The 12,156-nt window shown below is 36.4% G+C and overlaps 1 protein-coding gene across 3 annotated transcripts in view; it reads right to left on the bottom strand.

Moving 5' to 3' along the window:
- LIMA1 (LIM domain and actin binding 1) overlaps positions 1 to 8,724 on the bottom strand; it is a 60,675-nt gene extending 51,951 nt beyond the window's left edge. For 2 of the 3 annotated variants that reach the window (XM_088138176.1, XM_088138174.1), the window contains exon 1: positions 8,641 to 8,724. The gene's annotated coding sequence lies outside the window, so the exon portion shown is untranslated. The remainder of the gene's footprint in view (positions 1 to 8,640) is intronic. The other variant, XM_088138175.1, reaches the window with a different exon arrangement.
- Positions 8,725 to 12,156: the final 3,432 nt, after the last annotated feature.

The following is a 12,156-nucleotide window of genomic DNA, read 5'->3' on the forward strand; positions in this document are numbered from 1 at the left end:
GCTTCAAAATGATTCACAAGAAATACTTCAGTCCTTATGCAAGCACAGCATCTCTCTGCTATTAATTAAAGCAGCCTGACCTTTTTCAAGCTTCCACATGAATCTGAAAGAAAACTGCCATTGCTTTAGGAAATCAACTCATTCAATTGTATGGGTTAATATTGCAGCACCTTTCTTCAAGGTCACAAGGAAGCCTGAAAAAAATCAGGCTACTTTACAACTAGTAGAGAGGTACTATAATTCACACAATGGCTGAAGCATTTCTTCCAAATAATTTCTGAACCTTGCATAGCTCTGATTTATGCATCCTTCTGATTTTAAGCATCTCTAGCTACAGAATACCACCTTCAATGCAAAACTTTAATAGCTAAGAGCACTGTATATGCCAAGATGAGAACTGATTGTTTTTAAATATGGATTTCTGTGGAACAGATTTCAACTGCTGTCTTCCAGCTTTAGGTTGTATTTTTTACACTAAGCTCTGCACATACCACATAGGATTTCATATCAAATTCTATAGTGGCCAGCAAGGCCAAAAACTATCTACTGAGATATTACCCAGGAATACCCACTCCCCTTTCCCTAGCTAACATAAGCCCAAAAACAAAAGCAATAGTAGTCATGTTGGTTATGGGGGGAAAAGAGTTATCTACAAGGGCAATACCTTTAATAAAGGTATAGAAATTTTGTAACATTTCAATAGTACCAAGGTTCTTGTACCTTTTCATCAAACAAGATGCTGAAAGGCAAGAAAGGAGGAGGGTATAGTAGTGACTGATCTTTGACTTACAATGTGTACTTTCATAGATGTTGAAAAGCTGTTCCCCATAGCCACCATTTTCATTCCACTAAGCCTAAAAATAGTTTTCTGGACAGCATGTGACTATCTTCACTACCAAAATATGGCAGTACTCTCTTCAGCTGACTAATAGGGGATCAGATCATAAAAATGAGTGTCTAGTGGGAGCCCTCTTCAACTCATTCCATCTTTCCTTTATTTCTTCCATGGTGATTTGAAAAGAAGAAGTTTGGTAATTGTGAGGGCAGCATAAGCTGCTCCTCTGTTCAATTTTAGAAGACCAGTGGGTGGAAATGTAACACTAAAACAGTTTACCAGGTAGAGGGAGGACAGAAAGCCAAGGAGCCAGGGTTTCTGCCAATGTGAAACTGCCCATCCCAAAGATCCAGTGTTGATCCTGCAAATTGGGTTCACAGCAATTCCATTTCCACCATAGCAGAACAAGAACTTAATCTATAAATGTAGGTTTTCACGGCCAGTGTCAAACTGATATCCCAACGTTTCGCCAACAGCTGTGGCTGGTATCTTCAGAGGTAAAAATGATCTGCTCTGTAGCACACTTCTTGGCAGCTCACTTTCACCTCTGAAGATGCCAGCTGCAGTTGCTGGCATAACATCATGGTACCAGATAATTAAACCCCAGACAATTAGCCTGGAAGCTCATCACCATTGGAAGAATGTAAGGTGTTCTGCTGTTAGCAAAGATGAAAGTGTGATGTCACAAGGGGTTCACAGCCAATCCAAAAGTATGCAAGCACTGCATGCGGACCAGCTATAAGGATAAGGCATGATCTCCTCACTGCATCTTTGGCCTGGCACTAGCACACCTTTCCATAGAGATAGAGCTGATAAAGCTTCAGAGTCATAACCGTTCCTACAGAATAGTATTTGCAAAGGCCAACTAAATGAGTGGCTTTCAATCTCAAACTCTTTATCAAGGCACTCCCAGGATTGCTTCAGGACATTAAGTTTTTTTTTTAGTTAATGTTTACATGGGCACATTCATCTGTAAAGCAAACATTATCTAACTAGGTTGGTTGTGCCTCTCACCATTTAAACTGAAGCTTCAGAATGGGTAGGTTTTATGATCCCAATGTAGTTTTCATAAATCCTGATGCAAAATGGGTAAGAAGCCATTTTCTTGAAGACAGTGATTCAAAATTGTTTTGCCCCTTGAAATCAAGCACAGAAAGATTTAAGAAACAGATTACCAGTGTCCTCAGACCTAAACACAAAAGGGAATAGCATGTTTTGCTGAAGCACAGTCATCAAATTTTGCCACTTCACTGAATCTAGGCTGTTTCAGCTACCATCTATGGCAAAATTCACTCTTACTTAAAATGGTTAAGAAAAACAAGGTAATAAAGAAGCAGCTTTGCATGAAATCTGGCAAGTTAAGTAACCAGTCCTCCCTCCCTCTGAGCCAAGTCCAGTTCTTTGCTATTTACTTTAACAAGATTTCCTCTACAGCTTCTAACCCTAAAGAACCAAGTGCAGTGCACTTTTCACGCATGCTCGTACTTTTGTCAAGAATATGAAGATTTTAATCTACATGACAAGAATCATTAATTATTATATATTGATATGTATTAATAGATATTATACCAGATCTGTCCTTTTCAGAGATTGGTAAGAATCCAACAATTTGTTAAATTTAATAATATACGTTATATACCTATAATTCCAAAACAGTTATGAAAGCATGAGGCTGGAGCCACCAAAGAGTATACAGATGTAGCAATAGGCACATCCATTGCATAGAATATCATTAAACATAAGACAGCTATGCTGGATCAAATCAAAAGCCCATCAAGTTCCACAACCTTTTTCTATAACATCCAATCCAACCAGGGATTAGCCTATTGCTAACCCCTCAGCATACTAAGAGGACAATAGCATCACATCCATGCAATGCCTATAATAGTTTTGAACGTATGAATGCTACTTGTTTTTATAAAACCATCCCCAACACTGTGCCCCTAGATGTGTTGACCCAACTCCCATAATCTTAGTCAACGTGACCTTGGTTACAGCTGGGAGCTATGGAAGTTAAAGTGTACCATAGCAAAATGCAACCAGGTTAGGAAGGCTATGATATAATGAATACATCAAAGGATCTTTCTCATATTCTGCTAACTCTTGTTTCAAAGATTAAAAAGATATTTACCTATTCTTGACATTTCTCTTTAAATGCAAGTCTACAGCTTGTTGCTCCTGTAGATTTTGCTAATATGCAGACTGAGAGTTCCAAAATGCAATTATTCTTCCTTAGAAACCCTGTTACGTTTATGGAAAACCCTGTTAACTGCTGAAAGAGATAATGAAAGCTCTTCACTTAATATGAAACTGTCATGTTACCCTTCTTCAAAGTTATTCATTCCTGGATAAGGAAGGACTTGTATAGAACATTGCAAGGCTACTCCAAAATGAAGAGAGAAATTAATTAGGGCAAAGGTACCATTTTAGACACAAATCTGTAGAATCCTGCCACCCTACCACATCAATCACAATCCACTTAGCTAGAACATACATCTAATTCTTCCTAGATAGTATTTAGCCAATTTTTCCAAATGGATATTTTTAAATGTTCAATATATACCACTATTTCCATGAACCATATTGCCATTGCTTTTACCAGTTTTAGCTTTGTGGGAGCTGTATCTGACTGTTCTGTAATTCTCTTTTTGATTTTCCTAGCAATTGTGTACAATTGCAAATATGCAAATTCAAATGCATATGCAAATATGCAAATATCTAAAATTCAATATTTTAGAAGGATAGCTTTTAAAAAAAAACAATCTGGCACTGCAATAAAGTAGAAACATGAATATTAATGGCATGATAAAAGAATTATAGTAGTGTTTACAGAATACTAAATTTGTAGAAAGTAGGAATGTGGAGTCCTCGGGGTTCTCCGAGCTTGGCTATTTTCTTGCAGACGTTTCATTACCCATCTAGGTAACAACTTCAGTGCTAGAAGGGAGTGGGGTTTTGACTACCCATTGTAACCACAGACTACCCAAAGTAGGAATGAAAACAAAAAAAGGCAAATATATTATTTCATCTTATTGAGCTCTAGAATGAAGACAAATTTAACCTACAACAAACTGAAGAGACACTTTGGAACTTAACAAGAAAAAAATGAGCAATTGTTATGCAGCAATTAAATAAAATAGCTTTGGGAGTTAAGAGTCACAATCATAAAACACAGAAGAATTCTATAGCTCTAGGTCCCACTCTTTATCAAGACCACATAAACAAAAACAATTAAAACTTTTCAACAACATTACTCTTATTTTATTAAGATAAAATATTGAGCCTAGGTATGCCAATTATGTAGGCCATAGTTAATTTAATCATAAAATACTGAATAAATCATGGATGAGTCCATGTACAATCAACAGTCTATGCTTTATGAACCACTGTTTAACAACCATAATAGTAGGGTTCATAGAAAACATTAAGCCAAAACCAATAAGTTTTTGCAATAAAACAGAACATGCATTACTATAATAATGGCTTCAGAATAATGTTTAATTGATTACCTTTTTCTTTCTGAGCTACTTTTTTCTCAACATCCACTTTTCTTACCTCTTATAGAACTGTTTTCAGGAATAATTTACTGAAATGCATATAAGTGACAGAAAATACAAAGCTAATCATAAGACTGGCAGCTTACAAAGCTATATTTCTATAAATATATTTCCCTCAGAAATTCACTCAAGGTGCCAAGTAAAGGTGTTTTCCTCAACACTTTCTTTACCATGAGAGGACTTCCTTTTCAAAATCTCTATACAAGTTCAGGCTTCTGTGAGATAGTTAAAACTGAAAATGTACTAATTCTTTACTTTCCCAAATGAAGCCAAAGCCTTCCCATAATTTTAAGGGCCATTCATTCACTAATATGTCCAAGTCAAACATAACATTCTATCATCATATATCAACATTCCAAGAGATCTCAATGAACTGTCAACAGTATTCAGTCATGAATTATGGAGTGATGACCACAAATCTCTGTATCAACATCACTTCTTAAAAAGAATAAAATTGCTCTTTTTAGCGAAAAGACTAAAAGTATGACAGCTTAAAGGCCAGTTCAATAGCTGTGAAAAATACTTATATCTTTAAGGTACTAAAGAGAGAGAAAAATCACCCATAAATATCTATCTGGTATATTGGAATGGTCAATCAAGAGTGCCACAGGCAAATGGCCTAACACTATAACCATGACTTGCTAACTGCCTGCAGCAATTCATGTATGATTACTCCCTTGCAATCATTCCAAAAGGAAATGGAGAAAACCAACATCAGACTTGCCCCTTACAAAAACAATTCTCAACTAGTATATACTTGGCATGACATGATGTTTGTTTTTTAAAACCTAGACTTTTAAAAACTATACCACCAGATTACTCCAGTGGTGCATCTAACAAAGCGAGGGTGTTGCATATAGTAGTTTAAACAACCTTCTTGAATCTAGCGCCCTGTAGATTTATTAGGGTTGTACTTTCCAGCATTCCACATAAGCACGGGAATGCTGGCTGCTAATTCTGGGAGTGTATTCCCAACAAATCCAGAAAGTCCCAGGTTTAGGAAACTTAACTATAGGTGATGCAGCACTCTTTAAGCGTCCTTTCTTCCAGAGGCTGTTCCTAGCGGCTGTGCAGTGCACAATGATAATACTGTATATCAATTTATCCAAAATACCCTATTCCAGATAATAGAACATTTAATTCAAGTAAATCAAAAGAGTAAAAAGACATTTGCTATTCGGATTTGGCAAAATAGCTGATAACAGATCACTACTGAATCTGAAGATTCATGTTTGGATACAAGGAGGTCATTTAACACTCTTAATAAAAGGGCTTCTTGTTTCCAGCAGCAATATTTATGGCACAAATTAGAGACATCTGCAATAGTACAATTACCTGCTTCTGCTCCTAATAGGCTTAAATCCTTTGCTAACTAGAGACAATTTCAGCACTTGGTCCATATGAGGATTGAGTCTCTCATTAAACTTCATTTTTTTCTGGACAGGTTGCTTTCACAACAACAATTTTAAAGTGATTATGATATAGAGCTTGAGTTGACATTTTTTTGCTAAGCAAAGACAGTTTTGTGTGTGGCTCACCATTTTGTGTGAATTCAGACTTATAAAACCATGGTTTATGGCTTACTGTATGCTGTTGTACAATCAATTTATAGTTACTAAAAACATGGTAACTAACCATGGTTTAAGGTAATATGTGAACAAAGTGACATACTTGTCCAACTAAGCCACAGTGCAGTTTCTTTGGATTTTGCTTAGTATATTGTATAAAGCCACCTTTTGTACTTTGCAGACCATGCTTTATAACTAGCACAATATGTGACCCACACTATGGTATGTTTACAAACAATGGTTAACACAAACCATAAATAAGCCCTGGTTATATCCAGATATCATCAACAAAACATCAATTTCAAGCTAACAAAAAAACAGCTTATGTAACAATTTTGAAATTTGGGATAAGACTCAGATTTGGAACATTAAGCAAAGACAACTGACCAAGGGGTGGGTGGGGAGGGATTATCCCCAGTGTGTTGAAGAACCCAGGTAGCCTGATTTAAACATAATCATTGGGTTCACCCATCATGATAAATCAAAGCAAAGCATATTATGGCTTAATGTGATGTGTGAATGACACCGCTACTGAAGTATACTGTAACTTTGTACTACAGCCAGTAACTATACTATGTCACAATGTTTACATACACACACACATACCAATATTAATTAGGATATATTGAAGATTTCAGGTCAGAGGTAGCCCTTTGTATTTTGAGCCACTATCAATTAACAAACATTACTCTGAAGATTTTCTCTTTATGGACCAAAAAAAAAAAAATCCACTTTGGATATTAGCAACCACTCCCTCATTTGCACTATGCAGCCTAAAGAGAATTCATGTTCAAGGAGAGAGGTGAGTCAAGGGCATAAATTGGTCAGAAGAAATTTTTAAATTTTAAAGGCACACCCTGAATTTAACAAGCCATAGAATAGCCTCCAGACAGGTGTTGTAGACAAATGTATAAGTCAGTCCTTTTTCTACCTTTTCTCAGCCCCCTTTGGTTAAGAATCCAGTTTATGCTGGAACAAGCAACACATTTACAGCATCAAGCAATTCTACTCTTTTTCAGACATCATGGCAATTCTCAAATAGATTTTATTTTACAATCTTCTTGTATTTGGGCTGCCTTAACAAATCCAATAAATAAAAATAAATATTGGTTTATCAAGAAAGACTTTTGCTAACTTGCTTCCTTGTAAGTATTCCACCAATTAGTACTATATTGATGGAATAAGAAAGCAGAACACTTATTTGATTACTATTAGCCAAAGAGAGACGTGATCACCACTTCACTAAGAGGGCGGCACTAGAAGCAATAGGCCAACAACCCTGTACTATACTAAGCCTACATAAAAGATACCACAAAAATTTCTAGGGCAATCTTTCCTAGTAGAATATCTTCATACAATATCCTTGCAGTTATGTTGGGGCAACTCCTCCCAAGGATCACAGCCAGCATGCTCAGTAATCTAGGAACTACAGTGCCAATGCATCTGGAAGGCAATACATTGGGGAAAGTTAGCCTAATGTCAGGATAATTTGAGATAGTAAGCTCTGGAAAAATGCTGAAAGACAACTAGGTAGGTTGTCTTTTATAAAACTCAATGACTGCTTGTCCCAACAGATTCAAGATCTTAAAAACTTAAAACTCTATGTAGACCTCTGCAGCATATTGAGCACAAAATAGTTTAATATTGAGAAAATGAAGTCCATAAGAACTATATCTGGCATTCTCAAACTGCTAACCACAAGGCAAGATCAAAGTCTACATAATGAATGGCAATATGGAAGACTGACAAGCCCATTATTACTTCCTCTTCCTAAAGATTTACATAACAAAAACGTGTAGAAACTTACAAAAATCCTTTTTAAACCAAAAGTTGATGACCAAGGAATGGACAGGAAAATAGGCTTCACATATCCAATAAGAATCCCTTAAAAGCATTAATATGATGAATGATCTCTAATCATCCCTTTAGCATCAAGGAGTACAGCAGTGGTATCACTAAAGGTACCATTATTTAACAGTCTAGTTATTTATACACAACTGCACCACACCGTTGATATTTTTACCATTCTCAATGAGAAATTATAACAAAGAACTATACAGACTAATAATATCCTAAAGGCTGAAAAAAGAATCCCCTTCTGAGAAAAACCAAAAGAACAGTGTTCTAAGCCAGAAACACAATACACACACACACAATAAGACACACGTGCCTACAAACTGAGCCTCCAGACCCCTTGCTGTTTAACCTGCTAAATTCCTGTTACTACCTATTTGTTTATTTAAAGCATCTGAGCAGTCAGAGAACACCCACGGCCAGTTCTCTACAGACAACTAGGTCCACTCAATAAATTACATTCTTTTAACAGTATCATACAAAGCCCCCCCCCCGCCCCCGAATTAAAACATTCAAGGCTTTCTTTGGTAGTACTCAGCTCTTTCTTCTCCCATCCAAAGGAAGGAAGGGATTAAAGGAAGGAGAGAGGATGGTATTTCACTATTTAACCTATAACTTTATTTCAGGAACAGGAAGCAACTACGGGAGAGCAGCTACCCATTCCCTAGAACGGATCTATTATACACACCACACTACAGATTCCTTAATCCTAGGGGGATACGAATTACTTTTTTTTCAAAAGCAAGATTACAGCATCCCAGCCAAAAGAAAAATGCGGGTCGCGCATGCCAACAAGATAAGCAAAACGTAATTCCTTTCCATCTACCTCGACCTCTCAACAACGGCGGCCGCTCTACAGACCTCTCAGCTACGCGCACCTGTTGCCTGTGCTGCAGCAGCAGGCGCTTCCAACGCCAAGTAAAGAGCCACGCCCCCCACTTGGAATCTGAGCCGCCTATGCCCGCCCTTTGGCCCCGCCCCGTCATTTTCTCTTCCAATTCTTTGGCGCATGCTCGCCCTGTTTTCCTCTCTCTCTTTTTTTTTTTGTTGGAAGGGCGCCTGTGGGGTTATTTCAGAAAAGGAAGCAACTAAAACGTGTTGTTTTTGCATGGGGAACTGCGTAATTTAGTAGCGAACGCAAATTTATCCTCAGAAATAAATGGTTGAGGGAGGTTCTTCTTCAAAGGAGCTATACTGGTTTTTTTTTTTATCGTTAATCAGGCTTTTAAAACATGGGCTACAATCTCTTTATTTTTCTCTCGTTGTGATGCACACGGAATCAAACTAGCCAACCACACGTTAGTCTAGAAAACCCAACCAGTGTAGTTAGTTGATGGTTTAGTAGATGAGTGAATAAACCATGGATAAGTTAACTATAATTGAGCATGTGATAACAAGCACAACCAATAGATACTCTGAGATGATCTCAAATCTGCACTAAAAATGCAAGCTATGATGCGAACACCTCAATCCTTTGCATTTTCATAAGCCCTGTTTTTCATGCAATGTATTGTCCATAAGCTGCAGACCAAAAGGAAATATATTTTACAGGAAAATAAAAAGCACTGTTTTTCATCAGAGTGCAATGTAAAGGATTACTTACTGTCTATTAAATAATTATAGTAGTGCAGCAATTATAGGAACTATCACTGCTATAATCAAGTCCTTCCAATTCACTGGTCATCTTCTTTTTATCTTTCCTTCCACCCATGAAATGTCCATAAGCTGCAGACTAAAAGGAAATATATTTTACAGGAAAATAAAAAAGAATACATATTAAAAGGGAGATTTTGAGTACTGAGTTTTGTTACATGTGACTACTGCTTTTCAGTATTGGGAAGTCTAAAAAAAACAAATTTCATTTGCCTTTCAGCAACCATATTTCATCAGAGTGCAATGTAAAGGATTACTTACTGTCTATTAAATAATTATAGTAGTGCAGCAATTATAGGAACCATCACTGCTATAATCAAGTCCTTCCAATTCACTGGTCGTCTTCTTTTTATCTTTCCTTCCACCCATCCTGGTAATATAGATATTTTAAGAGATCTAGGTCTTCACATCATGTTTCCAAAATATTATAGTCTGAGCTTGGTCATTTGTGCCTCCAGTGAGAATTGTGGATTGATTTGTTCTGATCCATTTTTTAATTCTGTTGGCTATTTAGGATATTTTCAGAAGTCTTCTCCAAGAGCAAAGTTTAAAAAAATCTATAGTCTATCTGTCCTGCTTCTTCAGAGAATTTTTGTTTCCATAGAGTGTTACAGGAAAGCCATTGCCTATATAATTCTGATTTTTGTAGGTACCTGTATAGACAATCGTGGCAACTGAATACTGTATCTTTTCCAAGCCCTTCATTGCTGCTTTTCCAAATGCTTATCTATGGTGTATTTCTTGACTGCTAGTTTCTTTACTGTTGATAGTGAATCCTAAAAGCAAAAAGCTACCCACCACTTCAATATTTTCATTGTCGGCTCTAAGGGTAGTTGTTGTGCATGTTGTTATTAATTTGGTCTTATATTTACACTGTTGTCTTTCATCACTAGAGTTTTTAGTACTGTACTTCTAGAAGGATCTCTAGACTTTCATTTGATTTCATTCCAAATCATTTGCATTTTCAACTATCAGAATAGTGTCATCAGCATAGCACAGGTTATTGATTTCCTTCCTGCAATTTTAAAATCACACTCATCTTCTTCCAATCCAGGTCCTTGTAATATATATTCAGCATATAGGTTGAATAAATAAGGAAGAGTAGAAAGCCTTGTCTCATTCATTTGCCAACTTGGAGCCAGTCTGTTTTGCTGTTTTGTCTGGACTATGACTTCCTGACCTGTGTACAGGTTTTGCATTAAGATAATGAGATGTTGTGGGATTCTCATTTTCCTAAGTACATTCTACAGTTTAACACGACTGACACAATCGAAGGCCCTTCTGTAATCAATGAAGCACATAATGACTTCCTTTGGTATTCTTTGGCTTTGTCAATTATCCAGCATGCATCAGCAATAATGTGTCTTGTTCCCCAGCTTCTTCTAAAGCCACCTTGAACATCTGGCATCTCCCTTTCCATGTAGGGTTCTAATCTTTATGGAATGATCCTATGCATTATTATGATGGCATGTAAAATTAAGGATATTATATGACAGTTTATATAGTCTGTCAAGTGTCTTTCTTTGGTATTGGTATATAGACAATCATATTCCAGTCTTTTGGCTGCTATGTTTTTTTCCAGATTTGCTGGCATATCTTGGTCAGAACCTTTACTGATTTTTCTTCTATTGCTTGCCATATTTCTATAGATATTCCATCAATTCCTCTAGTCTTCCAACTTATTTATAACCAGAGTGCTGATCTAACTTCATATTCTAGTACTAGAGGTTCTTGTGAGCATAGTACATTTTCTAAGGTATTTCTAGAGGTTCTTATGAGTGTAGAATATCTTCTAAGGTATTTTGGATGTTGACATCCCTTCCATACAGAATTTCAGTACTTCCATATTTTTTTTATTTTCTTTGAATCAGTTACTATCTTATACCAGATATACCAATGCAAGGTTAGTTTAGAATCCAGCGATCTTTTGGAAGAAAATTTCCTTGTATATCTGTTTCCGTCTTCAGTATCTTTACAGATATCATTGTAATGCTGCTTCTTATCTCTTCTAACAGCTCTTTAAAATTCTTTGTTAATTCTTGAGATCTTTGTCTTTTTTTGCTTTGGCTTCTTTTTTCTTGGCAAAATTCATCAATTTTTCTTTAGCAATTAAAGTTTGCTTTCTTCTGTTTCTTGATCAGTGGCAGCCTCTTTTCACATTCAACCTTAACAACTTCTTTAATTTCATTCCACACTTCCTCTTGTCCCTATCAATGAGGTTCAGGACTTCAAGGTGATCCCTGATCTTATCCTTGAAAAAGGTGAGTATATGTTCAAGATGAAATCATGAAAACTGGCTGGCTTTCTTCTTCTGCTTTAGCTTGATTTGGAAATTGTTGATTTTGCATATGAGACTATGTGATCTGTTCCACAGTCAGCCCTTGGCCAGATCTGTGATAACTGAGCTCTTCTATCTCCTTGTACCAATAATATTGTCAATTTGATTTCTGTGTATTCTGATTTATATTATTTGATCATTAACTGCACTGTACCCAAGTACTGTCTTCACCATATTCTTCCTGACTATGAAAACAACACAATTCCTTTGTTTTTTTGTATTCTGAATCGTGAACAGTATGATCTTCTCACTGAAAGGGTCCAATTCCAGTCCATTTATGTTCACTGATTCCTAAGATGTCAATGTGTCATTTATTCAACTCATCTTTCAGTGTGTTGAGCTTTCCCACAA

Source organism: Python bivittatus, unplaced genomic scaffold, assembly GCF_059951505.1.
Source record: "Python bivittatus isolate LINGU-HERP-01145 unplaced genomic scaffold, Pbiv_v1 ctg000220_np1212, whole genome shotgun sequence".
NCBI classification, from domain to species: Eukaryota; Metazoa; Chordata; class Lepidosauria; order Squamata; family Pythonidae; genus Python; species Python bivittatus.